Genomic DNA, 27319 nt, shown 5'->3' with positions numbered 1-27319 from the left:
TGGGACTGGATGTCATGATCTTAGTTTTCTGAATGCTGAGTTTTAAGCCAACTTCTTCACTCTCCTCTTTCACTTTCATCAAGAGGCTCTTCAGTTCTTCACTTTCTGCCATAAGGGTGGTGTCATCTGCATATCTGAGGTTATTGATATTTCTCCTGGCAGTCTTGATTCCACCTTGTGCTTCCTCCAGCCCAGTGTTTCTCATGATGTACTCTGCATTTAAGTTAAATAAGCAGGGTGACAATATACAGCCTTCACGTACTCCTTTTCCTATTTGGAACCAGTCTGTTGTTCCACGTCTAGTTCTAAGGGTTGCTTCCTGACCTTCATACAGATTTCTCAAGAGGCAGGTCAGGTGGTCTGGTATTCCCATCTCTTTCAGAATTTTCCACAGTTTATTGTGATCCGCACATTCCAAGGCTTTGGCATAGTCAATAAAGCAGAAATAGATGTTTTTTCTGGAACTCTCTTGCTTTTTCCATGATCCAGCGGATGTTGGCAGTTTGATCCCTGGTTCCTCTGCCTTTTCTAAGACCAGCTTGAACATCTGGAAGTTCATGGTTCACATATTGCTGAAGCCTGGCTTGGAGAATTTTAAGCATCACTTTACTAGCGTGTGACATGAGTGCAGTTGTGCAGTAGTTTGAGCATTCTTTGGCATTGCCTTTCTTTGGAGTTTGAATGAAAACTGACCTTTTCTAGTCCTGTGGCCATTGCTGAGTTTTCCAGATTTGCTGGCATATTGAGTGCAGCACTTTCACAACATCATCTTTCAGGATTTGAAATAGGTCAACTGGAATTACATCACCTCCACTAGCTTTGTTCATAGTGATGCTTCCTAAGGCCCCCTTGACTTCACATTCCAGGATGTCCGGCTCTAGGTGAGTGATCACACCATCGTGATTATCTGGGTCGTGAAACTCTTTCTTGTACAGTTCTTCTGTGTATTCTTGCCACCTCTTCTTAATCTCTTCTGCTTCTGTTAGGTCCATACTGTTTCTGTCCTTTATCAAGCCCATCTTTGCATAAAATGTTCCCTTGGTATCTCTAATTTTCTTGAAGAGATCTCTAGTCTTTCCCATTCTTTTTTCCCCCTCTATTTCTTTGCACTGATCAATGAGGAAGGCTTTCTCATCTCTCCTTGCTATTCTTTGGAACTCTGCATTCAAATGGGAATATCTTTCCTTTTCTCCTTTGCTTTTTGCTTCCCTTCTTTTCACAGCTATTTGTAAGGCCTCTTCAGACAGCCATTTTACTTTCTTACATTTCTTTTTCTTGGAGATGGTCTTGATCCCTGTCTCCTGTACAATGTCACAAACCTCCTTCCATAGTTCATCAGGCACTCTATCTATCAGATCTAGGCCCTTAAATATATTTCTCACTTCCACTGTATAGTCATAAGGGATTTGATTTAGGGCATACCTGAATGGTCTAGTGGTTTTCTCCACTTCTTCAATTTCAGTCTGAATTTGACAACAAGGAGTTCATGATCTGAGCCACAGTCAGCTCCTGGTCTTATTTTTGCTGACTATATAGAGCTTCTCCATCTTTGGCTGCAAAGAATATAATCGATCTGATTTCAGTGTTGACCATCTGGTGATGTCCATGTGTAGAGTCTTCTCTACACATTGTTGGAAGAGGGTGTTTGCTATGACCAGTGCATTCTCTTGGCAGAACTCTATTAGCCTTTGCCCTGCTTCATTCTGTACTCCAAGGCCAAATTTGCCTGTTACTCCAGGTGTTTCTTGACTTCCTACTTTTGCATTCCAGTCCCCTATAATCAAAAGGACATCTTTTTTAGGTATTAGTTCTAAAAGGTCTTGTAGGTCTTCATAGAATTGTTCACCTTCAGCTTCTTCAGCATTACTGGTCGGGGCATAGACTTGGATTACCATGATATGGAATGGTTTGCCTTGGAAACGAACAGAGATCATTCTGTCATTTTGAGATTGCATCCAAGGACTGCATTTCAGACTCTCTTGTTGACTATAATGGCTACTCCATTTCTTCTAAGGGAATCCTTCCCACAGTAGTAGGTATAATGGGCATCTGAGTTAAATTCACCCATTCCAGTCCATCTTAGTTCGCTGATTCCTAAAATGTCGATGTTCACTCTTGCCATCTCCTGTTTGACCACTTCCAATTTGCCTTGATTCATGGACCTGACATTCCAGGTTCCTATGTAATATTGCTCTTTACAGCATTGGGCCTTGCTTATATCACCAGTCCCATCCACAACTGTGTGTTGTTTCTGCTTTGGCTCCATCCCTTCATTCTTTCTGGAGTTATTTCTCCACTAATCTCCAGTAGCATATTGGGCACCTACCGACCTGGGGAGTTCCTCTTTCAGTGTCCTATCTTTTTGCCTTTTCATACTGTTCATGGGGTTCTCAAGGCAAGAACACTGAAGTGGGTTGCCATTCCCTTCTCCAGTGGACCACATTCTGTCAGACCTCTCCACCATGAACCATCGGTTTTGGGTGGCCCCGCACGGCATGGCTTATTTTCATTGAGACAAGACAGTAGGATCATATGAGTTATTGTGAAATAATATTTATTTCCTTAGCCAAAGTTAACAAACAATTTGAAAGGTAAATATAGAACAGATCAAGAGGTAAAGAAACTTTATTATGAAAAGCAGTTCAACATCTGAAGAAAGTATGTCTTCTTAACAGAGAGAAAGGCTGAATTAAAGTTTTTCACTAGCTTACTTTAAACTCATTTAGGTAAACTTAATTAAATTTATTTTAAACTTAGTTCTAACCATCCACAAAACTTTTTTCAGGGTTACTTTCCGCAAACCTTCTAATCACTTTTTGTAACAGTCAACTGTAAGTCAGACCTACTTTCTTTTCCCTTTATAAAATGTAATTTTATTTTTTATATCTTCTTTATTAAAAACATACATCCTACTTCCTTATTAGATTAGCAAACAAACATTAATACTAGATATTTAATATTGAATATTTCCCAGTTTATTTGAATCTGAAATTTATTGAGGTTAATTTTTCTTTTATTTAGAAATGTTTGATTTGTAAGCACTTACTTTCTCCAGTCCCATCACTTCATGGCAAATAGATGGGGAACCAGTGGAAACAGTGGCTGGCTTTATTTTTCTGGGCTCCAAAATCACTGCAGATGGTGACTGCAGCCATGAAATTAAAAGACGCTTACTCCTTGGAAGGAAAGTTATGACCAACCTAGACAGCATATTAAAAAGCAGACATTACTTTGCCAACAAAGGTCCATCTAGTCAAGGCTGTGGTTTTTCCAGTGGTCATGTATGGATGTGAGTGTTGGACTATAAAGAAAGCTGAGCATAGAAGAATTGATGCTTTTGAATTGTGGTGTTGGAGAAGACTCCTGAGAGTCCCTTGGACTGCAAGGAGTTCCAACCAGTCCATCCTAAAGGAGATCAGTCCTGGGTGTTCACTGAAGGACTGATGTTAAAGCTGAAACTCCAATACTTTGGCCACCTCATGCGAAGAGCTGACTCATTGGAAAAGACCCTGATGCTGGGAAATATTGAAGGCAGGAGGAGAAGGAACGACAGAGGATGAGATGGTTGGGTGGCATCACCGACTCAATGGACATGGGTTTGGGTGGACTCCAGGAGTTGGTGAAGGACAGGGAGGCCTGGCGTGCTGCAGTTCATTGGGTCGCAAAGAGTTGGACACGACTGAGCAACTGAACAGAACTGAACTTTCTTTAGGCCAATTAAATTAGAACTTATTTACAACTTCAATAATATTATCAGAAAAAAAACAAAAGATATACATAAATACAGACAGACAGAGATCTTACAGTTTTCTGTTTGAGATTTAAAATATCTTTGACCCCCTTTTTTTTTCTTTGCTTGGAGTTCTAATTTGCCCAAAGCTGAGGTCTCAGGCAAAGTTGGCTGTGTATTTCAAGGACATGGAAAGGGTTAACTTCAAGCTTTTTCCTAGGCAGGTCTTTTAACAAGCCAGTTGTTATTAATTGTATGTGCAAAAAGAATTGGTTTTGCAGTTTCCAAAAAGAAAAATTTCTCTCACTCTGTTCAATCAGCAGTCATGCACTCACAATCATTCAGAGGCTATCACAATGTCTCCCTTCTCCCGAGAACCCAGGTTTCCTTAACTGTTGCTCCTTTCCCAGGAGCTCCAAGGAGATCATCAGTCACAATGCGTCTCTTCTCCTGAGTCCCCAGTTCTCCCTATCTGATGCTCCCTTCAGCGGAGCTCCAAGTAGGTGATCAGTCTTATCTTCTACCAGTTGGGGTAGGACCTGACTGGGGACTGGGCCCAGGGCCTTACCTAATCCTGCAGCCATTCCTGGTGAGTTGGTCCGTCCCTCCCATGAGTCCAGTTGGGATTCGGCTGTCCATAGCGTTGGAACACTGGTCTGAAAGAGAACCTGGAATACCGTCAGGTGGCGTGCCTCCTTGTTCGTCTTGGGGTTCCTTTGCTCCAGCCTGGCTGAGCCACCTGTCCAGTGACTCAAAGGGCTGGTGTGGTTGGCATCTAGCTGGGGCCTCCAGAAATGTCACAGAAACCAGTAATTGAGAAACGAAGCACCACACTCGGAGAGTTGGAGAACTCAGGTTTATTATGCCAGCAGGCCCAGAGGAGTTAACACTCTAAGCTCTGAGCCGTGAACAAAGGGGTTACAGAGTTTTTATAGACAGACTGTGGTGGGCAACACTAGCTGTTAATAGGCTGGTTTAAACTAAGGGGTTTCATGTGCATGGGAACAGCAGTCAAGATTGGGAGGGGAATGCCTGACCTTTACAGACAGGCATGATTAAGCAGGTTTGCAGGGGCCAGGCAATTGCAAAGAGCAGGACAAGGGTGAGTGAGATAAGCTCCCGTTGCTAGTATTGTAAGTCTCCACTTTCTGAGACTACATGACCTATGTGATCCAACGTTGAAGGAGCAAGCTGAGTTATAGAGGCAGAACGAGCAGGAGATTATGTAAAATTTTAACTTTTCCTCTTCAGTTTTAATGTGCCTTTAGTTTTTTACTGTTGCCTTTATTGACAACATTTTGGGGAGAAATGTTAAATTAGTTCTGCAACTTTTTTGGCTGCTGTAAAGTCTACAAAGCTTTAATTGCAAAGTAATATTGGCAAACATAATAATTTTATAATGCATAAAACACTTTAATTTGACCTTTCTCCTTCCTTTTCTTGATTGAATAGCTTCCTTCTGTTGGGATCCTTAGATTGACAAGCTAGTTAAGCAAGGCATGTGTTTATTTGGTAGACTGAGTTGTCACATTCTAGTTTAATTTTGATGTGTGCTTTGATTAAAAGAATTTATATACAAGGGTGGGACATGCTTTCAGCAGTTGGTAGGGATTATTCAAACATGTTTTCCCTTACTTTTATGTGGATATCTTTCTTTCCAGAACATCACTTTGGCAGATAATGGTGTAAGTATCCTAAGGTAAAGAAAAAAATAAAGTTGTAACTATCCTTTGTGCCAATTACCACAAAATCATCATCCATTTGTCCCGTTAAAAATACTACTCATGGTTTAAATTATCAGTCAGTCAGTTCAGTCGCTCAGTCATGTCCGACTCTTTGCAACCTCATGGACTGCAGCACGGCAGGTTTCTCTGTCCTTCACCAACTCTCGGAGCTTGCTCAAAGTCATGTCCATCAAGTCGGTAATGCCATCCAACCATCTCATCCCCTTCTCCTCCTGCCTTCCGTCTTTCCCAGCGTCAGGGTCTTTTCCAATGAGTCTGTTCATTACATCAGGTTAAAATTATAGGTCTACATTAGATGCAAAGGAAACACTTTTTTCATCTAGCTCTCCTGACCTCTACATGACCTTCTTGGTATTCTGTTTACCTAGGGGCAGGTTTCTGGCCACCTGTCTTTATGCTCCCCCACCACCTTTATGGCAGAAAGTGAAGAGGAACTAAAAAGCCTCTTGATGAAAGTGAAAGTGGAGAGTGAAAAAGTTGGCTTAAAGCTCAACATTCAGAAAACGAAGATCATGGCATCCAGTCCCATCACTTCATGGGAAATAGATGGGGAAACAGCGGAAACAGTGTGAGATTTTATTTTGGGGGGCTCCAAAATCACTGCAGATGGTGACTGCAGCCATGAAATTAAAAGACGCTTACTCCTTGGAAGGAAAGTTATGACCAACCTAGATAGCATATTCAAAAGCAGAGACATTACTTTGCCAACAAAGGTCCGTCTAGTCAAGGCTATGGTTTTTCCTGTGGTCATGTATGGATGTGAGAGTTGGACTGTGAAGAAGGCTGAGTGCCGAAGAATTGATGCTTTTGAACTGTGGTGTTGGAGAAGACTCTTGAGAGTCCCTTGGACTGCAAGGAGATCCAACCAGTCCATTCTGAAGGAGATTAGCCCTGGGATTTCTTTGGAAGAAATGATGCTAAAGCTGAAACTCCAGTTCTTTGGCCACCTCATGCAAAGATTTTACTCATTGGAAAAGACTCTGATGCTGGCAAGGATTGGGGGCAGGAGAAGAAGGGGATGACGGAAGATGAGATGGCTGGATGGCATCACTGACTCGATGGACATGAGTCTGAGTGAACTCCAGGAGTTGGTCATGGACAGGGAGGCCTGGAAGGCTGTGATTCATGGGGTTGCAAAGAGTCGGACACGACTGAGCGACTGAACTGATGGATCAGTTCTCCTGACATCCTGGTGTCATTTGCTTAACATACTCCACTTACATGGTCTCCTATACTACAATAGACTATACTGCAATTAGACATTTGCAAACTTAGCTGATCTCTTAGCATTTCTTTTATAAGACAATCTTTTTATCCCTCCAAAGTAAGCTGCTTTTTCCATTCCTCTGAATAGCTGTCTTCCAACCATGTCTTCCTCTCAGTAGATGATTAGGTCTTCTAATTTCACTAAAATGCAGGTTATCAAGCATGAACGCCCTCAACTTTCCTCACGTCTGTCTTCAAAATAGGCTTAAAAGTATGCTTAAATCATTTTTCCTCTTTCCCTTTTGTTTGTGAGTAACAAACCTGCGCCAGTGTTTTCTCTTCTGTCCTTTTGCTTTCTACTTTCTTCCTGGGTTTCCCTGGTGGCTCAGATGGTAAAGAATCTGCCAGACTATTGTCATCTGTTATCTTCTAACTATCATTGTCTCCAGTCTTGTCCCACAACCCACTGATACATTCTCTTCAGTATAGCCAGAGCAATTTACCAATTGAGCCATGTCACTTTTCTGTTTCCAATTCTTTGTTACCTTAAGATTAATATCTAAAATACTTGACACCGTGAATAAGATCCTTCCTAATCTGGCATGCTGTAGTCTCATTTGCCACCATTCTATTTATTACAGTCATAGTCACTATTTCTGAACTGTAAAACATAATTTTATATCTTTGTGTTTTGCTCATGAAGCTATCTCTTATTCCGTTTATCTACAATGTCTTACCCATCTTCGGGATATAGTAAGTTCCTACTCATTCTGCAAGACCAAGTTGAAATATTGCCTCTATGTGAAGTCTTCTCAAGTCTAACTCTAAGCAGCATTCAATTTCTATATGTTAACATGGCCCTCTTTGCATATTTCTATACAGTGTCTCCACACTGCCTTCAATTATGTGTTTATGTGCCTTTATATCTTTTATAGACTGGTGAGCATCATGTCCTAATCATGTTTGTTTCTCAAGCTTCTAGCATAGTGCCTGGCATGCATTAGACACTCTGTGTTGCTGAATGAGCAAGTAGAAGAATTACAAGTGAGCAGAACAGGTTTCATTTTGGATAGTCTAGAATAATTTGATGCCTCAAACTCTAAACACTTGAAAAGATAACATTACAACAAAATTGTCAAAGTTTGAGATGCCACATATAGTGGCAGAGATAATTATGAAATTGCTAAAGATGTATAAAAGCTGAGGCTTTCATGTTGGTGGGGGAGTAGGGATGCAGGGATAGAAAGAGAAGTAGGGAGGCAGAATGAGTGGCCAACAATGGTGGATCTCCTCTTCAACCCATGACTTCCAGACACACTTCTAGATTTTCTCTTTGGCATGTCCTGTAATCCTCTTAGATGAATACTGGAAGTCACTATCTTTCACTTCTCTCCAGGAATACTGTCCCAAAGGGTCATGTTTACCACTTGACTGTGGTGTCCTTGAATGTTCTTCTTTGTGCTTCTCTATGGTAGAAATACCAAAAGGAGGATGGTTCAACTTACTCCCTTCCTCACCTGCTATGGCTTTATCCCATAGAGCATGCCCAATATTTTTATTGAGTTCTGTCTCAAAAAAGACTCTAAACAGATCCAATAGCCCACTAAGAGACATAACATGAGATTAAACTATGAGCTTCTAAACAAACGTGTTGAAAGACTGCCCTATTTATTCATTTATTCATTAATTCAACAGTCAGATTAAGAGTACCTACTGTGTCCCATATCACAGACTATTCAGAAAAAACATTCATCATGCCCTAAGTGGATGTCATATCCTCACATCCTTTGAGATGATGCATTCCTCTTGCTTTTTAATTTTTAAATAGTTTTTTAGAGTTTATTTACCAGTCATGTATAAGGGTAATTAAAGTTTCTGCTGCTGCTGTTTAGTTGCTAAGTTGTGTCTGACTCTTTGAGACCCCATTGGACTGTAGCCCCCAGACTTCTCTGTCCATGGGATTTCCCAAGCAAGAATACTGGAGTGGGTTGCTATTTCCTTCTCCCAGGGATCTTCTTAATCCTGGGATCAAACACACATCTCCTTGGAAGGTGGATTCTTTACCTAAGTGGTACTAATTGTTAGACCCAACAATCTTAAAAAGTAGCTGAGTGCAGGTAACCTCAGGTAAAGTTTGACAGAAGTCTTACAAAGTAATTGATAAAATCATAATTGACTGTGCAGATGACCCTGATAATTTATGAACCCTCTCTGAAGATCTTTATAAAAGATCAACACCCCTGTAAAATGTTACAGACAATAATAAACTTGGATCGGCTGATCTTTTTGAGGTCCTTTGAGCCCTAAGATCCTATGGTTAGAATCCATGGTTGATATTATAGATTCTAGGACAAACCTCTACTCAGCCCTCTGATCCCTTTTTGGCATCCCATTTAGGAAATCAAACAGTCTTTGGACTAATTTAAAGTACAGTGAATGCTCTTGTCATCACTGGTGATGGAGAAGGACTGTTTTATATCAAGATTTTACTGTGTATAGTTATTCTTAAGCTATGATTTTATTCATATTGTAATTGATCCTATTGTAATGAGCAATGTTATGACATTGACATTTATACAAAGTGGACTCAATGTTAGGAAAAGCCTCCTTGGTCTTGTCTTTATACCCTTTTTCCTGAAAGAGGTCTGGGAGTTGTTTTTTCCTCTTTCTTTTCTATTGTCTGCGTGCGTGCTCAGTCACGTCTGACTCTTTGTGTCCCCATGGACTGTAGCCTGCCAGGTTCCTCTGTCCATGGGATCTTCTAGGCAAGAGTACCAGAGTGGGTTTCCATTTCCTCCTCCAGGGGATCTTCCCTACCCAGGGATCAAACCCAGGTCTCCTGTGCCTCTTGCATTTTAGGCGGATTCTTTACCGCTGAGCCATCTGGGATAATCTCCTAATTTTTCTGATGTCTGCTGTTTTATAAAATAAAGTTTATTTGCAACAGTTTTAGGTTTACAGAAAAATTAAACAGATAGTTTAGAGATTTGCCATTATGCCCCCCTTCACACCCCCACACAGAATTTCCCCTCTTATTAACATCTTGCATTATTATGGCACATTTGTTACAATTAGTGAACTTATATTGATTCATTAACTGAAGGCAATAGTTTATTCAGATTTCCTTCGTTTTTACCTGATGTCATTTTTCTGTTCTAGGATCCCATCCATGTTACCACACTACAGTTACTTGTCATATCGCCCTAGACTCCATTTGACTCTGGCAATTCCTCAGATTTTTTTTTTTTTGATGATATGGACAGTTTTAAGGCATATAGGTCATGTATTTTGTAGGATGGCTTTTTATTGGAATATGTGGTATGTTTTCCTCATAATTAGCCTGGGGTCATGGGTGTTTGGGAGGAAGACTACAGAGACAAATACAGTTTTCTTCACAAATTATCATAGGTACATATTATCAGCAGGACTTTTTGTTGATATTTGCCTTGCATCACCTGACTCTAATAGTGTTTGTTAGGGTTTTTCACTGTAAACTCATGCTTTCCCCCCTTTCTATAGTGTACTCTGAGGAAGAAAATCATTATGTGCAGTCCACACTTAGTGAGTAGAGTTAGAGTCCACTTCCTTGAAGGCAGAATATCACCACAAGTTATTTGGAGTACTGCACAGGATATCTGTCTCTTCTCTCTCATTCATTTATGTAATTTATTGTTTTAGTTTGAGTTTTTTACCTTTTGGCTGTGCTGAGGCTTTATTCCTGCACGCAGGCTTTGTCTAGTTGTGGCGAGTTGGGGCTACTCTGTAGTGGTGGTGCGTGGGCTTCTCATTGCGGTGGCTTATTTTCTTATTGCCCTTGGACTCGAGCGTGCAGGCTCAGTAGTTGTGGCCTGGGGAGTTGGCCTGCAGCATGTGGGATCTTCCTGGAGCAGGGAATGAACCTGTTTCTCCTGCATTGGCAGGCAGATTCTCAACCACTGGACCACCAGGGAAGTCCATGCATTCATTTATGTATTCAGTCATTTATTTATATCAGTGTGGACTCAGGAATATTTATTTTATACTTTAGGTCCAATACTATTTTTTGTTGTTGTTGTTCAAATTGCTCCAACTTTGGAGATCTTTCACTTGGTTTCTGTGACGCTCTAACATACCCCCATCAATGTAAGTTTTTTTTTTTTTTGTATGTACTTATGTTTTGGAACAAAGGGATGCTCCTGTTTTTTATTTCCGTTTCATTTTGTACATTCATCTCTTTGCTTTTAATCTTAGTGATTTTTGTAGAAGTTGCTAGAAGATCACAGATGACCACAACAAACTGATTAATGGTTTAGAAAAGTAGAATGACCTTACGCCTTTACTAGTCTCTCACCTGTGACTTCAGATGGCAGTTAATAAGAATTCTTTTCATGCTTTATATTGATTTCCCCAAAATTTAAACTGTTTTCTATACTAGTAACCTGGAATTTATACTTGAAATCGCCTTCTGTGAATTTTAAATTTACTGAATCAGCCTTAGTCTTTACAAAAAAGTAGCTAATATATTTGTGCTCAGACATCATAGGCATTAGTTATAATTAATGAGTTAGAAGAAAATATTTTTCTGTATGAAATATTGAAATATGATATATTGTCTAAATAATTGAAATGGCTATGTAGATTGATTATGCCCTAAAGGTAATTTTAAGGGAGATAATGGACATTGAATATGATAAATAAGACAGTGATTCTCAGGGGAAAAAAAACATAGTTTACATATATTGCCTATGTATACAGATATTGTTATTTACACATAAGTGACATTAGAAATGCTCAGTCTTCTCTTATAAGGCCTGTCAGCATTTTCATTGTAAACTTGCTTTTCAAGGGCACATAACATCTCCTCTAAAATTTCATTTGGGATTTAAACTTGCCAAACACAATTGCAGGCTGTGAAAATTTCTTTTGATAATTTAATCAGAATCATTGTTTTTGTCCCAGTGCTTTGACTTGGGGAGAGCTACTTTCTTCCTGTGTCTTGATAAATGGTTGCTCTCTCATCTGAGAATGATGACTGTTGAATGAGAACATGGTCTTAAATTCTCTGAGTTTGATGGGTGGTATGTAACATCATAACTCTTTGATTCTACAAAAGGCAACTTCAAGCAGAGAACATGTTTCGTAAATGACAATGTTCTTTTTTTTTAATGGCCTATTAATGTAGTCCCTTTGGGCTGTGCTATTCTCCTCTGTTGATTTCTCTGCAATAACCAGTTAGAAATTATAAATATGAAAAAAAAAAGAGTTTATTGGCAATACTTAAAATATCTTCAAATTCTAAGGATGACTTTAACAAGAAAAATATAAAGCCTATATTTTCTTCAAAATTACTAAAATTTCTAGAGAAACATAAAGTAAAATCTGATTAAAGTGAGAGATGCATCATGTTCTTTGCTAGGATATCTGAATTACTAAAATATGCCAAGTTTTCCACTTTAATTGATTTCAGTACAGTTCAGTTCATTTGCTCAGTCATGTCCGACTCTTTGCGACCCCATGGACCACAGCATGACAGGCCTCCTGGTCCATCACCAACTGCCGGAGTTTACCCAAATGCATGTCCATTGAGTCGGTGATGCCATCTAGTCATCTCATCTTCTGTTGTCCCCTTCTCCTCCTGCCCTCAATCTTTCCCAGAATCAGAGTCTTTTCACATGAGTCAGCTCTTCGCATCAGGTGGCCAAAGTATTGTGGTTTCAGCTTCAACATCAGCCCTTCCAATGAACTCCCAGGACTGATCTCCTTTAGGATGGACTGGTTGGATCTCCTTGCAGTCCAAGGGACTCTCAAGAGTCTTCTCCAACATCACAGTTCAAAAACATCAATTCTTCTGCTCTCAGCTTTCTTTATAGTCCAACTCTCACATCCATACATGACCACTGGAAAAACCATAGCCTTGACTAGATGGACTTTTGTTGACAAAGTAATGTCTCAGCTTTTTAATGTGCTGTCTAGGTTGGTCATAATTTTCCTTCCAAGCAGTAAGCGTCTTTTAATTTCATGGCTGCAGTCAACATCTGCAGTGATTTTGGAGCCCGGAAAAATAAAGTCAGCCACTGTTTCCACTGTTTCTGCATATATTTGCCATGAAGTGATGGGACTGGATGCCATGATCTTAGTTTTCTAAATGTTGAGTTTTAAGCCAACTTCTTCACTCTCTCTTTCACTTTCATCAAGAGGCTCTTTAGTTCTTCTTCACTTTCTGCCATAAGAGTGGTGTCATCTGCATATCTGAGGTTATTGATATTTGTCCTGGAAATCTTGATTCCACCTTGTGCTTCCACCAGCCCAGCATTTCTCATGATGTACTCTGCATTTAAGTTAAATAAGCAGGGTGACAATACACAGCCTTAACATACTCCTTTTTCCTATTTGGAACCTGTCTGTTGTTCCATGTCCAGTTCTAACTGTTGCTTCCTGACCTGCATACAGGTTTCTCAAGAGGCAGGTCAGGTGGTCTGGTATTCCCATCTCTTTCAGAATTTTCCACAGTTTATTGTGATCCACACAGTCAAAGGCTTTGGCATAGTCAATAAAGGAGAAGTAGATATATTTCTGGAACTCTCTTGCTTTTTTGATGATCCAGTGGATGTTGGAAGTTTGATCTCTGGTTCCTCTGCCTTTTCTAAAACCAGCTTGAACATCTGGAAGTTCACGGTTCACATATTGCTGAAGCCTGGCTTGGAGAATTTTGAGCATTACTTTACTAGTGTGTGAGATGAGTGCAATTGTGTGGTAGTTTGAGCATTCTTTGGCATTGCCTTTCTTTGGGATTGGAATGAAACTGACCTTTTCCAGTCCTTTGGCCCCTGCTGAGTTTTCCAAATTTGCTGACATATTGAGTGCAGCACTTTCACAGCATCATTTTTCAGGATTTGGAATAGCTCAACTGGAATTCCATCACCTCCACTAACTTTGTTTGTAGTGATGCTTCCTAAGGCCCACTTGACTTCACATTCCAGGATGTCTGGCTCTAGGTGAGTGTGAGTGATCATACCATCATGATTATCTGGGTCGTGAAGATCTTTTTTGTATAGTTCTTCTGTGTATTCTTGATTTAGGAAATTAAAATTTAATTTATGTTTCATATAAATTCAACAAAAAATTCTGTTTACTTATTGACAATGATTCTAAAGTTCACTTTGGAAGAATAAAGATTTTAATAGTTAAAAATGTGTTTAAAATATCAATAAAAGATACTAAGATGTATCACCAAGTTAGAATAATTATTAGTATGGTAAGATTGTAAGGATTAAAGGGTGAATAAAATGAAAGAGATAGCTTTGAAAAATTATCATGCTTATGATTATAAAAGCCATGAACAATGGGATAAAGAATAATTCAATAAATAGTTCTTTGAAAATTAGCCATTCGAGAGGTGAAGGAGTTTACCATAAAACCTCAGACTAGAGTCCCACTTCACATTATATACCTAAATAACTTTTTGAAACATTTGAGTTAAATGTTGTAAAAGTTTAAAACTGAAAACAAATAGAGTTGGCTATTTAATTTTATGATGAAGAGCAATCCCAGAAGAAGGGCTTTGGGTTTAAATCTATAACAAACAACATTTGTTCATAAAAAATACAATTAACAACATGAAAAGGCAGCTCATAAACATGCAAAATATGTGCAATGCATATGACACAGGTCTAATATGTATACTAGATAAATACCTCTTATAAGTCTTAAGAAAAAAGTGAACACTCCTATAGGAAAAAGGCAACAATCTGAGTAGGAAATGCAAAGAAATGCACTTCAACAATAAACATATGGAAAATACAAATTAAAAGCAGATATTTTTTGCCAATAACATTCACAAAGATTAGTTCTTATGAAGATCTGAAGACTGGCAATCTCCTGTACTTATAGAAGAGAGTAAATGTAATTTTTCTGGAAAGCAAATGGCACTATGGAAAAAAATAATAAAGAACTCAATTTCTGCTCCAAGTAGGTACATCAAAAGGTTGACCATTCACTTGCCTAAAACTCTCTTTTCCTTACTGCTGGGTCCCCCCTCTTTCTGGTTGTTCACCCATATTTCAAATTTGTCCTCTACTGTCTTTCTAGTTTGAGTGGGGAGATACCATGGAGGTCCCTCAAACAACCCTCAGTTGTTGCAAATGACTCAGCTTTGGGTTAAGACACTTAATCTAGCATGAAACAGAATGATGAGTGTAGGATTGGGGGTCAGGCATACCCTAGCTTTGCTACCAGGTAGGTAGTGACTTTAGGCAAATGGCCTAACCTCTCTGAACCTTATTTTGTTATGGATGAAAAGATAAAATATGTATAAAACAGTTCGTTGCCTGGAATATAGCAGGCAATTAAAATGGTCACTATTGTTACTACTATTGTATATCAGGGACTGCAGGAGACCAATGAATTTCTAAAGAAATTATTGAAGTTTTTAAGAAAAGGTACTTTATTGTTATTATTAATATCTAGTGCTACCAGATGGAGAAGGCAATGGCACCCCACTCCAGTACTCTTGCCTGGAAAATCCCATGGATGGAGGGGCCTGGTAGGCTGCAGTCCATGGGGTTGCAAAGAGTCGGACACGACAGAGTTACTTCACTTTCACTTTTCACTTTCATGCATTGGAGAAGGAAATGGCAACCCACTGCAGTGTTCTTGCCGGGAGAATCCCAGGGACGGGGGAGCCTGGTGGGCTGCAGTCCATGGGGTCGCACAGAGTCGGCCACAACTGAAGCGACTTAGCAGCAGCAGCAGCAGTGCTACCAGAAGGACGGAATATGAACTGAGCTGCCAGTCTAAGTACTTAAGATATAAAGGAAAGAAGTAGCTCTCAGGAAGTATTCTAAGCAAGTGACTCTTAGAGACTTCACCCATTTCTTCCATTTCTCTATTCCCAGCACCAAGCACAGTTCCCAGCAGGTAGTAATATGCAAAGGCTTGTTGATTAGGTGGATAGATGGCTGACTGATGACTGGCTGGCTGAGGTTTGACAAATCAAACCCCTGGTAGCCAGGGAGTAGTGTGAAGGAGTATAGTACATGTGTGTCTGGAGAAGAGGGGCATACATAATTGGGAAGAGAAGGAAAAGGTAAGATAAAGGGAGTCGCAGGATGTGAAAAGATAGCTTCAGTTTTTTGAGTTACAGTCCTCATGACCTTTATGTTGTTTTCACACTCAACTAAAAGAGCTGGGAACATACTGGAAGAAATGCAAACTCTTATGGTCTTACTAATGGACTTGAAAATCCCCTCCTTCACTTCCACCCTCCTAGTGAAAATTAGTGACAAGATGACAAGTCTGTGGGGATCCAGGATCTAGGCTAACAAAGGACCATGGCCTGAGTGACCTATTTTCTTTTTTTTTAATACATGAATGTATTTGTGGTGACAATCTAAAGAGATACATACATCATATGTCCTTTAATAAATTACCATTATTGGAAATAATAAAATTCTCTCAAATAAGAGCTGTCCTAAAAACTTGGAAGCATATGGTTGCCAAGGTTTTTGGAATCTTTTAAAATATGAGGATTCTGAAGGACTTTCAAAAGATTTAGTATTCTCATAGATTATGCATGCACGCGCACACACACACACACACACACACACACACGGACATTTCTTTGTTGTAGGAAGTCCTATCAGGGTTTCAGACTGGTAAATTTTTCCGGAGTCATGACCTGGGTACAAAAGCCCAGGCAGGACATGTTCAGCTTCAGAAGTGGCAGAGGGGAGTCAGGGCCAATAGATGTAATGTTAAGCAGACTTGACTGATGAGGGTAACAGAATCTAGACAGCAGGAATAAAAAATGGGACTAGAAGGGAGGGTTAAGCATTTATTGGGATTGGAACATGATAATTATGTATACTTGTAAATAAACCAAGAAGTAGATACATTTGTTCAATAAGAAAGTTAATCTTTGTGGGAAGACCACAAGAGATGTCAGGCTTTATGAAAGACAAAAAGGGGCACCTACTCATTTGGCTCAAAAAGAGAATACTAGGATGACAAGTGAAAGTGTCAGTCACTCAGTGGTGTCTGACTCTGTGACCCCATGGACTGTAGCCTGCCAGGCTCCTCTGTCCATGGGATTTTCCAGGCAAGAATACTGGAGTGGCTTGCCGTGCCCTTCTCCAGGGTATCTTCCTGACCTGGGGATTGAACCTGGGTCTCCCATATTACAGGCAGACTCTTTACCAACTGAGCCACCAGGGAAGACCTACTAGGATGTGGAAGGTTTTAAAGACAAAGGTGATGTCCACCAATCTTCATTCACTTAGTGAATATTATTGGTGTGCCTTCCATGTGCCAGATAGTGTTCTAGGCACCAGGGGTTCTGTGCAATAATAAAGAAGATCTTCCAAGTTCCTGCTTTCATGGAACTCGTATTCTAATGGGAAGGCAAACAGTAAATGAATAAACACGTGGAGGCATAATGTGTTAGGTATAAATGTTATGAAGAAAATAACCCAAGACAAAGGGGTAAAGAATAGTATAATGCAGTAGGAATAGGTTTTGGCTATGATGGTCATCAGAGTCATCCTTATTCTTGAGGAGATGACACTTGAACAGAAACATGAATGAAGTACAGTCAGTAACCATACAAAACCTAGGGAGAAGAGACTGGCATTGCAAACAGATTGATTAATAAGTCAATATGCCCTGAGGTGGGGTTAAGCTTGGAGTATTAGAAGAACCGAAAGCAAGCCAATGAGGTTGGAGCTGAGTGATTTTGAGGGAGGCAGGAACAGGTTGTGTGGGACCCTGTAGGCCATGGTGGTGAATTCACTTTATGTTTGCCAGAAAGCCATTGAAGGCCTTTGAGCAGAGGAGTTATGAGATCTGATTTATGTTTTAAAAGATTACCCTGGTTGCTGGCTAGAAAGAGACTTGAGGAAGGCAAGAATTGAAACAGTGAGGCCAGTGTAAAAGGTTATTGCCATAGCCTAGGTGCAGGCTGATAGTGGTGTGGATGAGAGAGTGCTGACGACTGGTTAGATTCAGAAGGTGTTTTGAAGGTAAACTTGATTACAATTTGCTGATCACTTGGCTATGGGATAGAAGGGAAAGAGGAACCAGGCAGGGCACGAGATTTTTAGTCTGAGTAACTGGGTAAGTAGTGATGCAATTTACAGAGGTGGGGTTATAAAGGTGGAGAATCAAGGGACAGATTTTGAACAACTTGAGATCTCTCTTACCTAGTGGCCGATAGGAGTAAGCAGTTGGATACATGAGTGTGAAGTTCAAGGTGTGGTCAGGATTGAAGTTACAATTTGAGGGGTGGATTTATTTAACTGTGGGACTGGACAAGATAATCTAAGGGATGGGTACAGATAGAGAAGAGCTCCCACAGATATGCATTCCATGGAAACTGCTGTCACTGAGATTTATTTGTTCAGTGAACACATGTTTTTGAGTGCTTGTTTTATGTTAGACACTGTGCTAAACTCTGGAAATATAGTGGAGAACCAAATATAGCTTCTGTCTTTACAGACCTTAGAATGAAAAGCTACATGGCTGATAAAAGGATCGGGACAAAAATGTCACCCAGAAAGATAGACTAAAACATTGAGCTTTACAAAGAATAAAACAAACATAACAATTGCTAAGTCAGTATGTTCCAGTTAAACCAGAAGACAGAGAAAATGAGTATTCAGGATATGTATGGGAGTGGGAGATGGGGAAGCAGGAGATTAGAGTCAGGGACACTTCCAGGAGTGAGGCTAAATATCTCTGGAGAACATATAGGCAAAGAAGCCTTGGACAGAAAATTTTGAGCCTATGGGAAAATATATTTCTCACTCAGTGAAGGTATGGAATAGTAGTGCATTCACATTGTGCCAGAAAAGATATCCTAGAGTCACATTAGAGAAAAGATCAGAAAGGAAGGAAGTGGTTATAAGCTTAGGTTCCAAAGTCATGTGTAGATTAAAGTGAAAAGTATGGAAAAGTATCTAGGAAGTTGCATGGCATATAGTACACAGTGAATAAATGTTATATAATAATACTTACTCTGATGACAATAAATTTGAGAATATTCTACAGCTGAGCTAGTATTGCTCTTCATTTCCTCCCAACAAACTGAGGGAAGAAACTGAGTTAACTGAGGCTCATAGGTAAGCAGGTCAATGCTTGGTAAATATATCTGGATTTGTACTTTAAATTTTTTTCTTAAGTTGATCCTTTAATTTTTCATTGTTTGTTGGTCAGGGTCTTTTCATATGTCCCCTCTCAGTTACCTCAGAGAGAAAGAAAATATTTTCTTTAACTGGGCATCTTACCATCTCTAGAGCAGTGATTCTCAGACTTGAAGGTGCTCAGGAATCACCATGGGATTTTGTTAACATGCAGATCTCCATTCAGTAGATCTGGGGTGGGGCTTGAGATTCTGTAGTTCTAACAAGCTTCCAGGTGATGCTAATATTGGTGCTGCTTTCCATGAACCAAACTTTGAGTAGTGTTGAGCTAGGAAACCTACCTGGAAAACACTAGAAAACACAGGGCTGGGGCAATCAGTGATCTGAGTCTCAAATAAGTGAGGCATGCTTCACATGATTATCCCTGCTTCTCATCTCAGCCTCAGGTGGTTCTTTTACATTACAGCAGTGTAAGGAGAGCATTTCATGGTGGGAAACTGGGATTACCAAAACAGAAAGCCTGCACGTGATCCCTTACTGCCTCCATGTTGTCCTGAAACAGATGTAAATGCACAGCTGTCAGCTACAGAGAAAGCTCCTGAGGAAAGTCTCCATGGAGCAATATATCTTCCTTTTATCATTTTCCTCTTCGTGATGTTTTCTATTCTCAATCCCATGAAAAATCACATAATAGGATTTTTATTGTAACCTGTTTGAATGGATAGGACAATGGAGAAATATTGCAGCCAAGAAAGTGTTCTCACAACTAAAAGAAGTTTATCTGAGAAATGTTTGTGGCAGAACATAAGCCACTATTAGAAATAAAATTTGGACAAGATGAAAAATCATTCAAAATAAATTGCATATTGTTTATCAGAAATACTTGCAATATACAGAAAGATTTTCATTATGATTATTGAGATAAAAATTGTGGCTTTCAAATATATTGTTCCAATATGACCAGCATATTTTATTACAAAAATAGTCCTTCCTCAAGAAAGGCCTCTGATAAATGGAGATTGAAATAGTATACTCTGATGCCACTGATTATCATCAGATATCTTGGCCTTTTCAACATGACCCACCCTTTTAATGAATGAAACATGGAATTTTATTCCATTACTTTAGAGGCATTTATTATCTTTGTATATTGTCCAGTCTTTCTTTCTTGTTTGAAATCATTTAGTTTTCCATCCACAGCCCTTTAGGAATTTTTTCTGTACATGATTGATAGATATGAGAGCAGTATAGTGAAGTGTTTAAGCTCATGGCCTTTAGAGATCGATTTGAATCCTCCTGTTGGCACTTATTACCTGTGTGACATTGGAGAACCAATTTAAGGTTCTGGTGTCGGTTTCTTCATCTGTGAAATGGGAATAATAATAGTCCTTAATTTATAGAGCTGCAAGTAATAGTTAATACTTTAAAACCAGCCAGTGTGCTTGTGAACATTTACTAAGCTTTTCAAATATTGTGGATAATCTTATTAATGATGTTAGATGGTAAACCATTTCATATCAGTGCTTATGTTGTATCTCCCCAGCTAGACTACAAATACATTTTCATTATGGGAGCAATATCTTTTATGTTCTGTTTATTACCTTCAATGCATTGCTATTTCTGCATGTTTGCCATCGTCACAATGGATTTGGTTTGCAGATACAACTACCATGAAGTAAATTATAAAAAAAAAAAAATAGAGACTGCAATTAGGAAACACTGCCATCAATAAGCAAGTAATGAGGTGGGGTAAATGGAAAACATATTTTCTCACTAATAATTAATACTAATTATAATAATCCTATTTATCAAGTACCTATTTTACTATGTTAGACACTATCTCTTATTGTTCACATTAATTATATGAATTAAAAAACTGAAACTCATAGAAATTTAGTAACAAGTTTCAGGCCACTCAAATAGGAGTCACACTTATTACTCACTAATTACATATACTCCTTTGGCTTATTCCTAAATTTGAGATATGATTCTTGGTTAAAACAGCTGAATTGAGTTCACATAACAATTCTGCTTCTCACTAAACATGTGACAAGTTTGAATTCAGAACCCACATTTGTAAAATAGACTCTCTCTCTAAATGTAAATCTGAAGCTTCTTTGTAAAAGACTTCATCCTCTGTCATTTCCTGGGAGTTCTTGCCTCCAGAACTACATAAGTTGATCATTTCCTACAAATCTTTAGTTACTGCCAACCGAAGATGATGTGTCCTCTGTTATCATGCCCCAGGATTTGTCCTCTTTTTCCTCATAGGTATAAGTTATGATAATGCATTTCTGATTTTCCACTCAATGAGAATAATCCAGATGTGAAAACATTGTGTTTCTCCATCTGTTTCAACACTTGGGCTAGTGATCACATTTTAATTAGTAAAGCAGTGGTCCTGAACAGAAAGAGAATGATCAATACTGTTGGTTCAAGTCCAGTTGTACTATAATGAACATCTTGGCTATAAACTGGATTCTTTTGGTTGACTTATAGTCTTGCCATTGGCAGATTATTAAACCAGTAAAAATCTCCTAGTTCTACTTTACCTGGGGCCAGTAATTTCAAGAGTGTTTCCTTTCTCTCCTGATCACTTCAATTATTATTCTTATGAGGTGTGTGTTGAGTGGCAGACTTGGTCAAGGTAGATGTGGAGATGGTGATAGATCAGAGAGTAGGAAAATCTTGATTGTACTTTATTCCCAAGTATCCTTAGTATAGGAATATATTTTGCCTTATGTTGATTCAGTCACCTGAATAATATGCATCTTTAAGGTTTCAATTACAGTTCCTTCATCATTTGCTTTTCTTCCAATTTGAGTATCATTTGCAAACTAGGAAATGTTTTCAATATCCTCATCCAAATAATTACATTCATATAAAAAATCTGTTAATGAAACAGTAGAGCTAAGGGCTTAATTGCTGAAAAATCAACTCTCAGAGCTAGAAAATTCGGTTAAGGTTCCATGGCAACAAGATCTATTATTAACTGTATAAATGTTATCTAATAACATTTTGAAATTAACGTGCTAGTTTAGGTACAAGACTATATATAAAGGTAAGGTGCTGTTTAAAAATAAAATAGTCTGTTTAAATGGTTTCTCTGGATGAAAATTTTGGAAAACTTCCAGTTTCTTCCAGTTATTTTAATCCTTATCAAATTTTATGCTCATTTTTCTAACAGTTAATAAGAAAATGCTCCATTTCTTTTGAAATACAACAGCATTTGATATCCAAGTCTTATTTCTGTCTCAGTTTTTTCTAAAGAAAAAAAACTAGCAGAAAAGAAAAATGCAAATACAAATGTAATGAAGTAGGAAAGTTGCTATAGGATGTGTCTAAGAAGGGAATCCAGGAGAGCAGGTCATCCTTTGAAGGAAAAACGTTAGACATGAGAAAAGATTTTTGCAATTTTAAAGTGTGATAAGTATAGCAAAGTATCTGAAGTTGAATGAAAGATATTATTACATGCTTATTTTGCCACAAAGAAGTAAAAACTGGCCCAGGTTAATAAAAATGAATGTAGAAAGGTAGTAAGAGTTTTTAGTAAACACTTTATTCATATCATGGAGAGGAAATGGCACCCCACTCCAGCACTCTTACCTGGAAAATCCCATGGACAGAGGAGCCTGATAGGCTACAGTCCATGGGGTCACAGAGTCGGACATGACTGAGTGACTTCACTTCACTTCACTTAACTTATTCTTATCAAAGCAAAAATGATTGAATACTTAAACTACTGAATGTATGACTGAGAACTTCTAGTAAGCACATTGAACAGATAGCTCAGAAGTGGGAAACGCCACTGAGATTTTTCTCATTCCAAACAATACCCATGCTACAGATGGCAAAACAAAGGCCCAGGGCTGGGCAGTAATTTTTCCAAAGGCACACAGTAATTATAGCAGCCTAAGCATGTGGAAGAATGCCAGGTTCCATTCTTCCAGAGCAGGGGCGGGTATCATCATGAGAGATGATGATAGTATTCAAACACTGGAAGAAGCATTTATTGGAAACATGTTGTTTATTCATCACTATGCTGGTTGTCAGAGGGGATCCCAAGCAAAAAGACATAGTATTTGTCCATGAGAAGCTTTTTATCAAATTGGGAAGACAGGGTCTACATATTTACAGCAGCACCTTCAGGACAAGTCCAAATTCAGGTAAAACATGAAGATCTAAAAGACTGCACAGTGCAGACTAAGTACGTGTTGCTGGAGCAATTCTTCGTAAAGGTAGTTATGGGGTGAAGTGACTAAAATATTGGACTTCAGCTGCTGGTGCTATATTGACACTAAAGGAAAAGACTGAAAATTGACCTTAATATGAGTACAAATTTAGGTTAATATTAAAGAATAACTTTCACTGAGTACTTCTTGGGACTGAGGAGAAGGCAAAGAAAGTATAGTAAGTTGTTCCACCTTACCTATGGTTTCAGTTACCTGCAGGCAATTGTGGTCTGAAAATAATAAATGGAAAATTCCAGAAATAAACAATTCATGATTTAAATTACATGCTGTTCTGAGTAGCATTATGAAATCTCATGTTGTCCACTCCATCCTGCCTGGAGGTGAGTCATGAGTTTGTCCAGAGCACTGGGCAGCCTTTTAGTAGCCACCTTGGGTATTGATTGAGAGGTAACCCTTATTTTACTTAATAATGGCCTCAAAGCACAAGAGGAGTGATGCTGGCAATTCTGTTATGCCAAAGAGAATACTTAAAGTGCTTCCTTTAAGTGAAAAGGAGAAAGTTCTTGACTTCATAAGGAAGGGAAAAAAAATTACTTACTGAGGTTGCTAAGATCTGTGGTAAGAACAAACCTCTTTAGGAAATTGAAGAAGGGGAAATAAATTAGTGCTAGTTTTGCTGATGCACCTCAAACTGATAATGTTATGGCCACAGTGCATGTTTAGTGCTTAGTTAAGATGAAAAAGATATTAAATCTGTACAGTAACCTATTTTGAGATATCACATTACCATAAATTTTATTAAAGTATATTGTTATAATTTTTGTATTTGATTATTATTGTTTTAATCACTTACTGTACTAATTTATAATTTAAACTTTATCATAGGTATGTATGTATAAGAAAAAAGTATTGAATATATATACATATAGGGTAAAAGTATTGAATATATATATAATCAATATATATTCAATACTATCTAACTATCTGTCTATATATAGGGCTTGGTATTATTTGAGATTTCAGGCATCCACTTGGGCTTTTGGAACATATCTCTCCCCCAATGCCAAGGATGGTTGGGGGCTACTGTATGTGCTTCTTGTTCTTCATAAACTTAAGGTTTGATCGTAGATACAAGGCATTATTTTTGAAGTGTAAGACATAGATAAGGAAGTTCATAATTAATTACTAAATGAGAGACATAAACAGGAAATCAAATGAATATCCTAGAGTGATCTCAAAGAAGAGGATTAGTGACTATATGGTAATGTGGAAATATTGTGAGTTATCAAGTCATACAGATTGGATTCTCATGCAGGCTATGATATTTAGTGGGTGTGTGGCTTTGCTGATCTTCTCTTTCTTTATCTGTAAAACTAGGGGTGTATTATCAATACTTGGGGCTCCCCTGGTGGCTCAGATGGTAAAGAATTTTCCTGCAATACAGGAGACCCAGATCCAGTCCCTGGGTTGCGAAGATCCCCTGAAGAAGGGCATGGCAACCCACTCCTGTATTCTTGCCTGGAGAATTCCATGGACAGAGGAGCCTGGCGGGCTACAGTCCATGGGGTCACAAAGAGTCGGACACGACCGAGCAACTTTCACTTTCGATATCAATATTTGCGTGGGTCCTGTGAAGATTATAAATAATGGATGTGATGGTATGGGACTTTTTGAGGTAGTGAAAACATCCAGAAGTTGATCGTGGTGACGGCTGCACAACTCTGTGAATATATTAAAATGTATTGACTTGTATAATACTTTATTTAAATGGGCAGATTTTAAGGTGTTATCTAAAAAAAATTAAACATAAATTTACCAAATTGGAAAAATTTACCATATGACCTACTCCTATGTATAGACATAAGAATAATAAAAACATATGCTCACAAAACACACCTGAATATTTGTAACAGTGTTATTACTAATAGCCCCAAAGCAGGCACAACCCAAATATCTAACTGTTGAATGGATAAGTAAAATGTAAAATACCCATACAATGGAATCTTATTCAGCCATAAAACAGAATGAAATTCTGATACATGCTATAACATGGATAAATCTCAAAAATGTTATGCTAAGTGAAAGAAGCCAGATGCAAAGGACCACATATCATATGATTCCATTCATAAGTAATATTCGGAAAAGGCAAATCTTTAGAGATAAATAATAGACTAGCTGTTGTCAGGGACTGGGGATGAGAACAGAGAGTGACTGCTAATGGATATTTGGGGCGTAATTAAGTATTGTAAAATTGGTTTGTGGTGATGGTTGCACAATTCAGTAAGTTAACTAAAAATCATTAAATTGTACATTTTAAATGGGTGCATTCTATAGTATGTAAATTATACCTCAATTAAACTAACAGATTCAAAGTGTCAAGTAATATATGCTAAACATAATATAATAGCTTTCATCATTGTTGAAGCAATCAGGGAAGGCCTTCTGAAGAAAGGGACTTTTGATGGTGGGTGATGGATAGGCTTTGGCTAGATAATGGGGAAGGGAAAAAGGAAGGATGAAGAGGTAGGGTGAGTAGTGATGTGTGGTGAGAAATAGGCCTGATGTAATGAGTGTTGCTCATGAGAGTAGGGGGTCTGTTGTTGTTTAATCACTAAGTCGTGTCTGACTCTTTGTGACCCCATGCATTGTAGCCCACCAGGACCCTCTGTCCATGGGATTCTCCAGGCAAGAAAACTGGAGTGGGTGTCCATGCCCTCCTCCAGGGGATCTTCTTAACCTGGGCATCAAACCCACGTCTGCACTGCAGGCAGATTCTTTACCACTGAGCCACCAGGGAAGCCCCTTATAGTGTCTGTACTAGGGGATGTTGTCAGATAAGAAACTGTTGCAATCAGACTGAAGACTGGTTGTACATGGCTGACACATGCTGGTGATGAGTTAAGAATGAAGAGGTTTGAGTGATAGAGTCCCCAGGTGATAGAGACAGTTTGTTGGCTGGCTGGTACTGATCCAAACTATTTAGAGACTGAGTTTGGAAGAGCTTTGGTGATAGGATGTGATACAGGTGGGTTGGGGTGTGATGTGATGTGACAGCTGTCTAAGCAGGAACTTACACAGTAAGATCAGTTTTATGGCTGAGCAAGTAGGCTAGAAGAGCCAGCCTTGAGGAGTCAGGCCCAGAGTGACTAGCTTCAGAACAGGTAAAGTAAAGATAGAGCTGTGATGTGCTGGTTAAAAAAAAAAAAAAAATGGTGATCCAACTGGCTGTCTTTTCTCTGGCTGCTCTGGAATCATGGAAGAAGCACTGACTATACTACCTTCCAGTCTTATGAGTTAATTAAATAAGCAGCCCTGTCAACATTATGGCTTTCCAACAAATTCACTGAGGTTGCTGAGGGAGAAATGTCCACATGTCTTCTGGAAGTTGTCTAGAATTTTAAAGATTTCCTACTCAACCTGAAGCAAATCCTTACAGTGCTTAATCTAAGCAATGTGGTAAGATCATGACCTTTTCAGAAATGCCTTTGATGTCAATCCTAATTCAGCTAAATTTTACCTGACAGAGTAAGAATGAAACATTATAAGCTAGTTTGTCAAGCATCTCAGTAATCTCTTGTGGCAATAACCTGCTATAACTCAGCTCTGCAATGACGGGGACTGGTGAGTGATGTTCTTTGACTTGGAAGGAACTTATTAAGTATTTGACCATTGATTAATGAAGTAAAAACGCACTAAGTAGACCTTGAAGTGAAGTAGACTGAATAGAAACCTAGCAGGCACTGGTCCCTCCTGCCCACTATCCATACTGTGATTTATTTTGAAAATGATGACTGTTTATAGCTACAATGACTCAGAAAAACCAGTGTTGAAAATCAACAGATACAGAGATGAAAAACATTGTGGGTAACTCCTGTCTTGAATTTTAATCACCATTATAAAAGTGAAAAAAAGGGGGCCTATAAAGGATTACAGTTGTGAAAGCCAATTTTTCCTCAAATGACCATTCTGATGTATAAATTTAAAAGCTATGCTATTATTTTTAATAATATAAACATAAAAGATCAAGGAAATTGAAATTGCATTTTTATTTTTTCAGGTACACTTTATGATTGGCTGTAACAGCAAAGTAAGTATATGATATTTTTGAGTTGATCATCCATTAAGTTTTAGAATGCTTTTAATCTCTTCTTCATCAATGTGTTCCATTTTCACAAAGACAATAGATACTACAGTGCAGAGACTGAAGAAATGGGATTATTTTGGTCATTATGACTTTTCTTAATATTTTCATAAGTTATCAGGTTTCTTTCCGTTAAAATTTCTCTCTGTATACACAAAGATTATTGAGTGTTTAGAGGATTGTCAGCACAC

General features: G+C 38.6%; 1 protein-coding gene across 5 annotated transcripts in view; it reads left to right on the top strand.

Annotated features, from left to right (window-relative positions):
- The window catches only part of TENM1 (teneurin transmembrane protein 1), a 909292-nt gene that overhangs the window by 127955 nt on the left and 754018 nt on the right, over positions 1 to 27319 (top strand). For all 5 annotated transcript variants that reach the window (XM_070784169.1, XM_070784168.1, XM_070784167.1 and 2 more), the window contains exon 3: positions 27045 to 27074. The gene's annotated coding sequence lies outside the window, so the exon portion shown is untranslated. The remainder of the gene's footprint in view (positions 1 to 27044; positions 27075 to 27319) is intronic.

Source organism: Bos indicus, chromosome X, assembly GCF_029378745.1.
Source record: "Bos indicus isolate NIAB-ARS_2022 breed Sahiwal x Tharparkar chromosome X, NIAB-ARS_B.indTharparkar_mat_pri_1.0, whole genome shotgun sequence".
In the NCBI taxonomy this organism is placed as follows: domain Eukaryota; kingdom Metazoa; phylum Chordata; class Mammalia; order Artiodactyla; family Bovidae; genus Bos; species Bos indicus.
This window is presented reverse-complemented; position numbering and strand designations above follow the sequence as displayed.